Source organism: Xenia sp. Carnegie-2017, unplaced genomic scaffold (genome assembly GCF_021976095.1).
Source record: "Xenia sp. Carnegie-2017 unplaced genomic scaffold, XeniaSp_v1 HiC_scaffold_23, whole genome shotgun sequence".
NCBI classification, from domain to species: domain Eukaryota; kingdom Metazoa; phylum Cnidaria; class Anthozoa; order Malacalcyonacea; family Xeniidae; genus Xenia; species Xenia sp. Carnegie-2017.
The window spans coordinates 11,548,422-11,561,310 of record NW_025813486.1 but is presented as its reverse complement, the minus strand read 5'-3'; the positions used below and the strand labels follow the sequence as shown (position 1 = coordinate 11,561,310).

Below are 12,889 nucleotides of genomic sequence, written 5' to 3'. Positions count from 1 at the left end.
TTTATCAGGATATTTTTGTATGTGATGTACCAAAGAGCTCATTAATTAACCCTGATTTGACCAAATTGTCCTTAATATTTTCAGAAAAATCATGAAAAATCATTCAATCAACGATTGAGTCAATATGTGATTCGATAAGAACTGGTTGCTTTGCCTCGTCTAGCGAAGCATTAAGAAAGATATTAATTCTCCTCGAAAGTGTTTGTTAGTTAACGATACATACGAATGAGTTTTTAAAGGTCTGATATGGACTTGATGACAGAAAATCCAGATGCTTGTCAATTTTTGTGTTTATGTAAATGATATGGTTTTGATGCAGATCTTTCAGCTGTGTTGGGAAGATTCATGAAAGCCTTAGAACACACTATAAGTGGACAACCTTCAAGATTACACAGAGGACAATTAGTCAACGTTAAAGCCGTTGGAAATCAAAGAAGAAGAATAACATAAACACAGAAGAATATTTGAAATGCCAGAAATGCGTCTGTGGTGTTATGGGATTTAACACAGGCCGTTACATAAACATATTCTCTACTTGCAGAACTCGACATTTTTTCTTGACTGATGATACTGGTTTCCGTTGTTGGATAGGGAGAGAAAGCACATACCAGTTGTATATGGTGTAAAGTCAAGTTTCAAGAAAGATATTAAAGTTTGAACATTCAAAGTTAAAGCATGAATTAAAAGAAGATTGACATTTAAAATTGAGAAAAGAAATATCACATTTTTGTTAATTTTTTAATGAACTGTTTTACGTGAAGGGAAGCTGTAGAATTGTTTGTTACACTAATACGGCATGCAAACATTGTGGACTGAGAATTGCATAGATTTTATTGATAACATAAAAATTCTGACTGATTTACTAAGCTTGTTGTTAAAATGAAAACAAAACTGTAACATAAGTCACAAGATTAGTTTCATTAGAGGGCTCTAATTTTAAGTTCTCCAGCTTATTAAAAGTTCACGTAAAACAGTTCATTAAAAAATTTAACAAAATGTGAACATATTTCTTTCTCAATTTTAAAATGTCAATCTTCTTTTAATTCATGCTTTAGCAAATGATTGACTTTTACAATATGCCATGACAAAAATTTCTTTAAACTTCCCTGACTCGCACATATGTACAACTGGTATGGTTAGCTCTCCCACAAGCTCCAACTAACGGAAAACACGTCGTGTGGTTTGGATTTTACCAGGCAATCATGGTCAAAATTTAGAGTAATCGAAGGTTTCTCTTTAGGTAGAATATGTTTATGTCTTTCCAGTGAGCCATCCCATAACACCTTTACAGACATTTCTGGCATTTCAAATAATTCTTCTGTGTTTATGTTAACATTCTCTTCTTCATCATATTTCCAAGCAACTGCTGTTGAATACCCGGTACTAATGTGTCCTCTAGTGAAATAAAAAAATCTTGAAGGTTGTCCACTATAGTGTTCTAAGGCTCTTGAAGATCCTTCCTCTGAAAACACAGGTTCAACCAAAGAAAAAAGATAATCTGCATCAAGAACCATATCAGCACATAAATTTTCACAAAAGAGAATGGCAAGCATCTGATTTTCATAATCATATCTCCAAGTCCATAAACATCCAGACCTTCTTTTAAAACTCATTCATGTATAGTATGCGATTGCTAACAAACTTTACTTTCAGGGAATTTATAATATCTTCAACATGACTTCCTCAACAACTCCAGTGTAGCCATTATCCAAAATGAAATCACAGTATTTGTACAATCAAGTCGAATGTCATTTTTTTTCTTTTTCAGTTAAATATTTATCATCAACTTTGGTCAAATCAATTGGTTTCTGTAATGAGCAATTTTCCATCACATACAAAAAAATATCTCGATAGTTGTTGTGCATCATGTTCACATATGATATGCTCTCTAGCATATAGTCTTTCAGACTCAAGAACAGGCAAAAGCAAATTACATTCACCATTCTGAAGTTCGGGAAAATAGTACAGAGAATCTGGCCTTCCTTGTAGAGTGTCATCTTGATTTTCGGACGTAATGTGAATTCCACAGCTCTTTTACTTCATTTAAATTTTTTTGGAGCAAATCTGCAAAAGAAAACCAAAGGCATTCCACATGAAGAGGAATGGAGAGGTCTACAGTTCCTTCTTCAGCCAGATCTTTAAAAAAATTGATCCACCAATTTGCATGATCTTTTCTCAGGAATGACCACCACCCTTCTATCCTTTGGTTTCTGGGTGAAGACACATACTTATGACTGCTTGGTCATTAAAAAATGAGTGAATGGCAGCGGCAAGGCCATTTTCCGTACCAAGGTCTGTAATAAAATCTGCAGGACAGCCATTAAATTGTTCCACAGCCTCCAAATAATACGTTTCAATATTACTTGGTAGATTATTTGACTTAGTAACATATAACCAAAGGACTTTACGGCTCCATCAGTCATACATTCATGGATTGGAAAGCCATATGGTTTTAACTTGTCATATCCGTCACAATGCCAGGAAAAATTTGGTCCAGGATTCCAGTAAATCCTTCTCTTCAATCTGCGTCTAGATCTTTCTTTCACTCCTTCTGGATCAAGCTCTCTTAAGTAACAATCCTGCCACAACGTCTCTAGGTACAGTTATTCCCTTCATTTGAAGGGCATGCCATATTAAACTATAACCTCGGCAACCTCCTGGACCGTCTAATTCCGCACGAATTGCATCACGTACAACGTCCATATCATAATGGCTGTTTTTTCGTCGAAGACCAAAATGTTTTATTCTTCGCTTTAATGTACTCATGCTAATCTGCTTACCGTGATATTTTCTTATGAAGTTAAGAATTTCTTTGTATTGAAATCCTTTTAGGAAATAATAACGTATGATCTCTCTTCCTCACTGCTTTGTTCAAGATTTTCATGGTCATCGACATCGTATTCTTTAATGTATTCTGCCATTTTATATTTTTTAGACTATAAGTCAATGATTTAACTTTCCTCACTTTGCTTCCGCCGTAAGAATTTCAAATGTTGACGTAAGATTTTCGTATTCAAATGTTGCCGTGAGCTTTCAAATGTTGCCGTGAGTTTTCAAATGTTGCCGTGAGATTTTGTATTTAAATGTTGCCGTGAGATTTTCGTATTCAAATGTTGCCGTGAGCTTTCAAATGTTGCCGTGAGTTTTCAAATGTTGCCGAGCTTCAAATGTTTGAGTTTTCAAATGTTGCCGTGAGATTTTGTATTCAAATGTTGCCGTGAGATTTTCGTATTCAAATGTTGCCGTGAGCTTTCAAATGCTGCCGTGAGTTTTCAAATGTTGCCGTGAGATTTTTGTATTCAAATGTACGTGACATTTTTGTATTCAAATGTTGCCGTGAGTTTTCAATGTTGCCGTGAGATTTTTGTATTTAAATGTTGCTGTGGATTTTTGTATTCAAATGTTGCCGTGACACTTATAGGCCACCGTAGTTAAGCATGTCGCAAAAGTTTTAACTCACAAGTTACATCATTCGCTCTTGCTTTTTGGTGTAAATTAATCTTTTATTGCTAAATGTAAAACTTCCGTGTAAATAAGGCAAAATAGAATTTGAATCCGTGTCAAATTCTGAGGCTAAGATTTGACGACCTTTAAGTTGACAATTTGTCTTCCGCTGATTTGTTCAAGGTTACTTTAACTTGTGGACTGATCTTGTAGGTGAGGTGTAATTAAGATATATCTAAGATATAGTTTTGTATAGTAATTTCTATTTGTAAAATAGTAAAATAGTATACCTTATTGAATGTATACCCCATTTTATAGAGTAATGAAAACGACTGAAATAATTATCCTGTTTTGGGTGTTCTGGGGTAGTAATTACACCAAAAAGTGGGACAATGCGACTGGAAGCTGGGGTAAATCAAATTAGTGGGTAAAATTACCGAATCTGGGGTAAAACTACTGTAGACATCTGGGGTAAAATTACTACAGACATCTGGGGTAAAATTACTATTGACATCTGCGGGTAAAAGTTACTACATACGTCTGGGTAAAACTACATTTGATAAAACAAATATGGCGGACTTTTAAGGAGTGAGCATGGCAATGCATTCTTATAAATGAGTTAAAATTATTATTTTAAGAGCAGGTGTATAATATGCTACGATGAACTTTATAAGATAAAGACTAATTTTATGGAGAAGGAGACCAACGTGTGTTCATGTCATGTGCAAGTAAAACACAGGCTTTCAGGTGAGTTAAAATCGGATTTTTCGTCAATATTTATTATACAACAATGGCATAATAACTTATGCACCGTTACACATACAATGCGATTTAGAACACGCCAAACTATCTACCTATTGATATCTCTTTTCAGTTTAAGATTTAATTCTTAACAGTAAACAATATTTTTACTCGCTTTACTTTAAGCTTATAGCTACCTAGCTCTGTGACATACATTGGTAACTTTTCATGAGAATTAGATTCAAAGTTAACGATTGGGGGGAAGGAGATAATAAGATTAACAATATTCTTTTGTCTAAATCTCGGTGGAAGTTAGTTTACTGAACAAGGCGTATTAAAGCAAATAAAAGCTTTAGAAAGTGTGCTACTGCTATTGATAAAATTTCCATACCTGATTATTATCCGGATATGCCAAGGCGTAGAAATGTGCTTATTTTGCTCGACACTGTATAAAATGCAAACATTATTTATTCTAAATGTTTCAACTGGTATCACTATTACATGCTCTTGTTGGAGCAAAGATGTGTAATATCTGCATGTGGAAACATTATTTTGGCATTATTGATTTATCATTATAGGTCAATGCCTATGTTGATGCACCATGTAATGCTCAGTAATAATATGTTGTAAACGTAGCACTGCTTTGTATTTTAATATTTTTTCTTGTTAAACTGGAACTTGAAACATAGGGCACACAAAAGTCTTCACTTGACCTTCATCTTTGGTGATCAAATGAAGTGGGAAAGGATACACAAGCTGTGTTTGTCTCACTATTGCCAAGGCTCCAATGTTGTTCACTTCTATAAAATGCTTTTCCAAAGCTACTGTGTGTATGCTTCAATGACAAAGGAAGAATTACTTAACTCTTTTCAACAATGCAAATGGCTTTAGAACTTCAAATCGTGGTAACTCTTCCTCATTGTGATCAACTCCACAACACAAAACCAGTTTTGTATGTTGTACCGTGAATAGAAATCCATTTTGGTATAAAATTACAGGTAAATTTTTAGAAAATTTTTTCTTTTTGGATTAGTTCATTGTATATTCTTTCCTTTTTGCTTATCAATATGTTATAAAATATTGTGTACAAAGTTTTACATACTGGTTAATTTTGCTGTTGGATGCACATTTTCTTGGTCTTTTATTTGATTGTAATATTCAAAGTCACCAGTATTACACGTTTGACGTGGCAGTTTATAACAAAAACATTAGTTTACACTTTGGAATGTCTTGATCATCAAATTTGTGGAATGGTTTCTTTTAGATGTTCCAACTATTAGCATCATATGCACATTTTAATATACTTACTTTTTGGGATTTCTTGGCTTCTCAATAAATGAAGATTCATGATTTTCACTTTGCAGCTGATAAGTAACCCATTGTTGATGTCTCATAGACATAGAGTATGCCAAGTTTATGAAGTTCCCAATGAATGAGCCTAGTCGTTTAAAGTAGTGATGCTTAGCTTTATACCGCATACACCAGGCATGAATAAAAGGCCATGACTAGAAGATAAATTAAAATTAAAATAACAACCTAGAATTTTTTCATGTACTCTTTCCCATATTTATTATTTAGAATATGATGGTTGTTGATCACCTCAATATCATTGTGGGCATATGGATCATAAAGTGCATTATTGGGATGATAGAACATCTAGGATAGAGCCTGCAAAACTCCTGGTGATGGTCATTGATGAGTGTCTGCAAGTATGCTACTTGATCTTTGGACAACGGTGAAAAGCAAAGGAATATTATTTCCAGCATTTGTAGGAAAAGAATCCAATGAGCATCTTACCGTGGAACCAAATCCCTAATTAACAATGGTAAATGAGTTGCTAAGCACCACATTTGTGCAACTGTAAAATTGTGAATCAATGAATGACTTGACTGTGGAGTGGACAATGTTGAACAAAAACTGTTTAACATTTGTAAACAGTTCTTATTTATCAGTTTTTACGTATGTAACTTACCATGCTGATTTAGACTGTTATCATTTGATGAAAACTTCTGCTCACAAATCAGTGTTGGCTTGTTCTTGTTGTTATGATATCCAAAGTCATAACTGGAAATGCGACCATTTAGCTCTTCCAAGGAAGGTAATGCTGTACTTTTATGTAATGTTTTAGCATTTCTTTGATTTCGTATTGTAACTTACCCTCCAGAATATCGTGCATTACATCAGGTGGTAAACCTCCAACAATCTTTTTTCACTGATGTTTTAGAAATCACACTTTTATTTAATATCGCAAGTAACATGTTTTTTTGAAAGGGGAAATTAAACCATTGGTACACATAAACTAAATTTGAATATGATGTCCTGCACTAGAGCACGGGTGAAATGTTTTTGCATGTGCTTTAATGTATGATGTACAATTAAGATAAGCAGTATTATCATTTTGATTGTTCAACTGCTTGCAAATATTTATCAAGCTTTATAATTATGACGTCATATTAAACAATAACTCTTGATATTTGTAAGTATAACGTCTTACTTACAAATAATAGTTTTTACTGCATTGCTGAAGCAAAAAAGGAATTTTTGAGGACAATCATTAAATAGTGACGTTGGCAACAGTTTCTAAAAACGATATGCAAAAGCTTTTGAATAAAAGAATGTGGTAAACGCTAAAAAAGCAACCAAGCTGGCTTTGAACATATTTTAAACGTACTTAAAGAAGAAGAACTTGAAGGAAAATTACGGAGTTTTTAAAAAATGTTGTGGGTCTATATATGTTATAAGAAATATTTTAGTTGGTTGAGGTGAGTCATAAAACAATTTTATTGAATTCATCTTTTGCCTAATGTCAAGAATTATTTGAACATCGGTGAACGTTATCCTCGCTTCGGCAGATACCATTGTCCTAGGTCAAACTTTGAATATTTATTGATGGCATATGGCAAAACTCATCCAAAAATTTTTATATAAATAATGATAATTTTTGTATGCGCTTACTTTGATTTTATGTAATTTAGATGGTACTTTGTACATTGTCAACATGAATAAATATACAGCTGAATACAACTTTTTATGTGTTACTTAAGAGATAAGAAAAGACTCTAGTCAAGTTGGCTACTTCTGATTAATGGAAATGTTTGGAAACGCTGATTGAAGTATTGAGATATTCGATCTACAGCTTAGCTGATGTGTACGGCGTACTTTCTCAACAAAATGGGGCTTTAATTTTTTGAAAACTTATTTATAAAACTTTTGACGATAATTTAATGTTTTTCCTCCATGCATTGATTACAAGTTTTTATATGCAGTTTACGTCAGAAAATATTGATATTGCTATATAAAACTGAATTATATCTTTGCTACAATCTGGTAAACTGTGGGATCAAAAGTCCACACTTCCATCGTCGTTTCCAAACAATTCCGCAAACATTTTAAACGCATTCAGCGAAAGCATTTCGCTCTCATGATAATCAGAAGCCACGACAAAGTTGACAAAATCACGGATTGTTGTATACCTATAAGTTTCTAGATAAAAGTCATTTGAATTATTTCAAAACCGCAATCCCTTAAAATAGATTCAGTTTCTGATTTATTCATAAAGAATGGAAGCGGCCTAATATTTACTTCATCTTTCTTACAAAGCGAAAATGGTTGATCGTTCGAAATCATTTGTTCAACTTGTTTCATCACGCAAGGAGTTTCCTGGTGACTCTGAATTGCAATTACTCCTCCACGCTTTAGGCTTTCGAAGGCAACTCGCACAAATTCTTTCTTTCTTTCTGGAGAAAGCCATTGGAACACAAAATTACTAAAATGGACATCGTAGTAGGATTTGTTTCGTTGAATAAACTCAGTCGAACTATCGCCATGCTCAAATACCACAATGTTTACGCTTAAATGCTTTTGCTTTGCGTATTGAATTCTCCCAAAGTCTGGATCGACACCAACCACTCGACCCTCTCTGCCGACAATTTCCCAAGAAATGAAGTCAACTCTCCTGTTCCGCAACCCATATCCAAGATTTTGTCTCCACGTTTTATATCAGCAGTTATTGCAAGTGTTTTACCATAATGCACTTGGATATCATTATTTTTAGAATAGGCCTCAGCAGCCTTGAATGATCGTTTGTTTAACACTTCTTTTAGTACTGCAGTCATTGTGTTGAAAGAAAATTACACTCTGTTTTATCAATTAGATAACGCGGTAACGATAATGTTTATATAAAACCGCTTATGCTCTCCTTTCTATGGAAACCTCCTTTCATTAAGCTTTTAAGGAAGGTTCAAATATACGTTTTGCAGGAAAGACGTCAATATGAGACGTCTGGGGAGGTAGGGGCTTAAAGACTTGACATCTTAAAGCCCCTCACCCCATGCACATTTTCTAGGTCTTTTATTTGATTTTAACATTCAAAGTCACCAGTTTTACATACGTTTGACCTGGTAGTTTGTCACAAAACATTAGTTTACAATTTGGAATGTCTTGATCATCAAATTTGTGGAATGGTTTCTTTTAGATGTTCCAACTATTAGCATCATATGCACATTTTAACATACTTACTTTTTGGGATTTCTGGGGCTTTCTCAAAAATGAAGATTCATGATTTCCATTTGCAGCTGATAAGTAACCCATTGTTGATGTCTCATAGACAGGGTATGCCAAGTTTTTGAAGTTCTAATGAATGAGCCTAGTCGTTTAAAGTAGTGATGCTTAGCTTTGTACCGCATACACCAGGCATGAACTAAAGGGCCATGACTAGAATTAGAATTAAAATAACAACCTAGAATTTTTTTAATGTATCCTTTCCCATATTTATTATTTAGAATATGATAGTGTTGATCACCTCAATATCATTGTGGGCATATGGATCATAAAGTGCATTATTGGGATGATAGAACATTGGATGGATGATGTACCTTACCATGTTTTAGATCTTTATCATTTGATGAAAACTTCTGCTCATAAATCAGTGTTGGATTGTTTTGTTGTTATAATATTCGAAGTCATAACTGGAAATGCGACTATTTAGCTCTTCCAAGGTAAGGTAATGCTGTACTTTTATGTAATGTTTTAGCATTTCTTTGATTTCGTATTGTAACATACCCTCCAGAATATCGTGCATTGCATCAGGTGGTAAACCTCCAACAATCTTTTCTCACTGATGTGTTAGAAATCACACCTTTATTTAATATCGCAAGTAACATGTTTTTTAAAAGGAACTTAAACCATTGGTACACATAAACTAAATTTGTTACGTACTTCGTTATAAGTACAAACCAATTTACATGCACTTCTATACTTTAAGTGTTTCATTTTGCAGCTTTTCAAAGAAACTGTGCTATTCTTCTAACAAAACTACTGGAGAAAAAATCATCAAGAGGAAGAGATGTCATAGAGTTATTGTGCGTAAGTGCATATACTGATGTAATAACTTTGTAGGGAAATGTACAAAGGCAGTTTACCATTACCCATGTGCTACTGGAGATCCTATTTTCCTACCCTATAGACACCGTAACTTCCTTAACTAGGTAGTTGGTTAATCAATATGCTGAACACGACTTTCGTTTAAAACGTCGAAGAACCAATTATTGCTGTCAAAGCGCCATAGAGAATCATTGAAACGCAAGTACTCAAAGTGGCCCCAAGAAATAAATCAGCATAACATAAATCCTAACACGGTTTTATATGCACATGAAAACATGTGACTTGGCAGCCTCGAATAATCGTTTATTTAACACTTCTTTTAGTACTGTAGTCATTGCATTAAAAGAAAATTACACTCTGTTTTATCAATTAGGATAACGCGGTACGAAAAATGTTATATAACACCGCTATGGTGTTCTCCTTTTATGGAAACCCTCCTTTCATTAAGCTTTTAAGGAAGGTTCAAATATACGTTTTAGCCGAAAAGACGTCAATTTGACGTCTGGGAGGTAGGGGCTTAAAGATATGACGTCTTAAAATTCTCTCGAACTATACGCTCATAAACACTGAGTATTAAGAATTTTGACAGCCAGTATGACAGCTAATTAGTGTCAATTACGACAAAAACATGCAGTTTATTAGAGTATCTGATTGCTGTGTTTGTTGAACAACTAATTCCAGTTATATGCGTATGAATGCACACATATAATCAGCCGAAGATTAAATCAATAAAGTAAGTATATAGTGAAAGAATTACCTCTAATGTAGCCTGACGTCTTTAAGAACGGGAGGGTTGTGAGAGACGTCATATTGACGTCTTTTAGGCAGAAATGTATAGTTGACCTTCCCTAACTCAGTGTGACTGTGTCGACATCATATTATTCTTTGTTTGAAGACGTATTTGTTGTAGAAAAATAATGCCAACATGCACTGTCTTTTGATGTCGTATAGTGGTTCATTTTTTAAAGCAATTGAAGCACTACAAAGATTGCCTGTGGCAGCGACACAAATGATTTTTCAGACCATCAAAAATTGTCTTGTGATTGCTATATAGAATAAAGGGGAGAGAGGAGAATTTTTCCTTTCGATAGTAACTTCTAGTGTTTATATTTGTTATGACGTCATGAGTACACGTGCACGAGTCAATAAAAGATTTGCAAGCCGATGCCAATACTTTCTTTAAAATCAAAGTAGGTGGGCTTTATATGTATAAGATAAGTGGCTCGTATTTATTTAAATTATCTCATTGATTTCATTTTCTAAATAATGATAACATCACTAGAAGCAGTGCTTAACAAACAAATTTATGGGGATGCTGCAAAATACTCTAGAAATAACAATTTTCAACTACATTATGGCAAAAGCTTGCAATAACACTTGGCATTCAACAAGGCGATAAAATTTTGGATATGGGTTGCGGAACGGGAGAGCTGACCTCATTTATTGGGGAGATTGTAGGAAAAAAGGTCGAGTTGTCGGTGTTGATCCAGACATGGAAAGAATTCACACGCTATTCAGCACAATTATAAAGTGAATGGAAACGTTTCATTTGAAATTGGCGATAGTTCAAGTGAATTTTACAACAAAACAAATCCTTTTACGATGTTCATTTCAGTAATTTTTCCTTTCATTGGCTTACATCAGATGAAAAGAAAGAGTTTTGCAAACAGCTTTGAATGTCTGAAGCCAAGGGGCAAACTAGCTCTTCAGAGTCATGACGGTTATCCGGAAATGGTTGCCTATGTGGAATGCCTTGTCTCAAAGACGGAACGCTTTGAATGATATCAATGATAAGAAACCGATTCATTTTTATGTCTAAAGCTGAAACCACATCCCTTATTAATTAATGGGCTTTGAATGTTTCAAGTAATTATGATATTGGAAACAACGTTTTGAAACACTAGACGATTTCCTTTAACTTTTTAGCGCTTCATTATCACGCCACAAACTTCCAATAGTGAAAGAAAAGAATTTATGGCACGTTTCGGCAACGGAGATGGCAGTGTGGATTTTGTTGACCAAAAAGTTACCAGATTATTGCAAGGAAAGAATGCAGAAGCAGTTAAAGAGCAATTTTCATATCAGGAGACGACTGCGAAAGCTATTAAAAATTGATTTTAACCCTGTAATGAACCCACAATGTGATTTCTATAGCTAAAATTATTTCCATTGACTTTTATACTCACTTGGAGTCATTACTAATGAAATAGTGAAAAAATTGTGTTTAGGTCCTATTTTGGCCTCATTGTTACGTGACATATATGTAACACCGGGCTAATTGTGGCATAAAAGATAACTTTATGCACTTCAGAATGGTTTAAAGAATACATGTTATGTATGAATAATGGTTTCATGCACTCAAATAGCAGGGCAAAATGGCAATTTATTAGTCAACACAAAACATGGTTTTTAAGAATGAAAAAATATGTTTTGTAATGCTATCACTGATGGAAATCATAGAAACAATTAGATTTGAATAAAAAAATTGAACATTACGACTCATGACATCACAAACAGGACTGTATGCAGTAGCAGATTCCCAATACCGTTGAACTCACTCATCCTTACAAGCCCCATATGAAAAACATACCAACATGTTTAATTTCTTTTTATTATTAGTGTTTATTGAGTTTCCAGATCTCTTTGACACTGTATCTATTGGTGCTTGTCACCAAATTTTGAAGCATATCATCACTCACAAATTGCTTAAAATATTGAAGATAGTTTTTGTTTCCATGTTCACTGGGCTTCAACGCTTGACCAGTAATGTTACACTAGTTTCCACACAACAAATGAAGTTTTTCTCCAACTGCATTTGTTCGTGATTGAAGCTAGGGGCATGTTATCATCATTGTCATCACTTATCATCGATTTCTACACTCACATTTTCAAACTCACCATCATCATCACTGCTGCCAGAAGATTCTCCTCACAGAAAATATTTCAAATGAAAAAAGTACTGGAGTTAGCATGATTGGCTTCTTGAATAATCAGCCTTACTGAAAATTGTTGGACAAGTTTATTTTGTATTTTGAAATTTTATAACAATCAATCTTTCTTTATTGCTATTATATTTCTATTTTGGTTTATTCCAGTGTCAGTTAGCCGCTTAACAGGAAATCTAAATTTAATTTTGTACAAAACCAATATTAATCAGCAAAGCTTTTACCTGTATCTGTCTCTAACATTCATTGTCACTGCTGCTATCTGAATCACCCATCACTATTGTCACAAGCAAGGATGTCAAGAACATTGTGAGTATTAAAATGTTGTCCTTCCATCACCTAGAGATTTCATTCTAGTGTTAGCAAGTCAGTCTACA

General features: G+C 34.0%; 2 long non-coding RNA genes across 2 annotated transcripts; both read left to right on the top strand.

Annotated features, from left to right (window-relative positions):
• The first annotated feature begins 5,926 nt into the window (after positions 1 to 5,926).
• Positions 5,927 to 6,205, top strand: LOC124448700. Its single transcript, XR_006949217.1, has 2 exons — positions 5,927 to 6,010; positions 6,171 to 6,205. It is a non-coding gene; the product is annotated as an uncharacterized LOC124448700 (long non-coding RNA).
• Positions 6,206 to 9,912: 3,707 nt separating this feature from the next.
• On the top strand, positions 9,913 to 10,661 carry LOC124447942. Its single transcript, XR_006948892.1, has 2 exons — positions 9,913 to 9,949; positions 10,478 to 10,661. It is a non-coding gene; the product is annotated as an uncharacterized LOC124447942 (long non-coding RNA).
• The last annotated feature ends 2,228 nt before the right edge of the window (positions 10,662 to 12,889 follow it).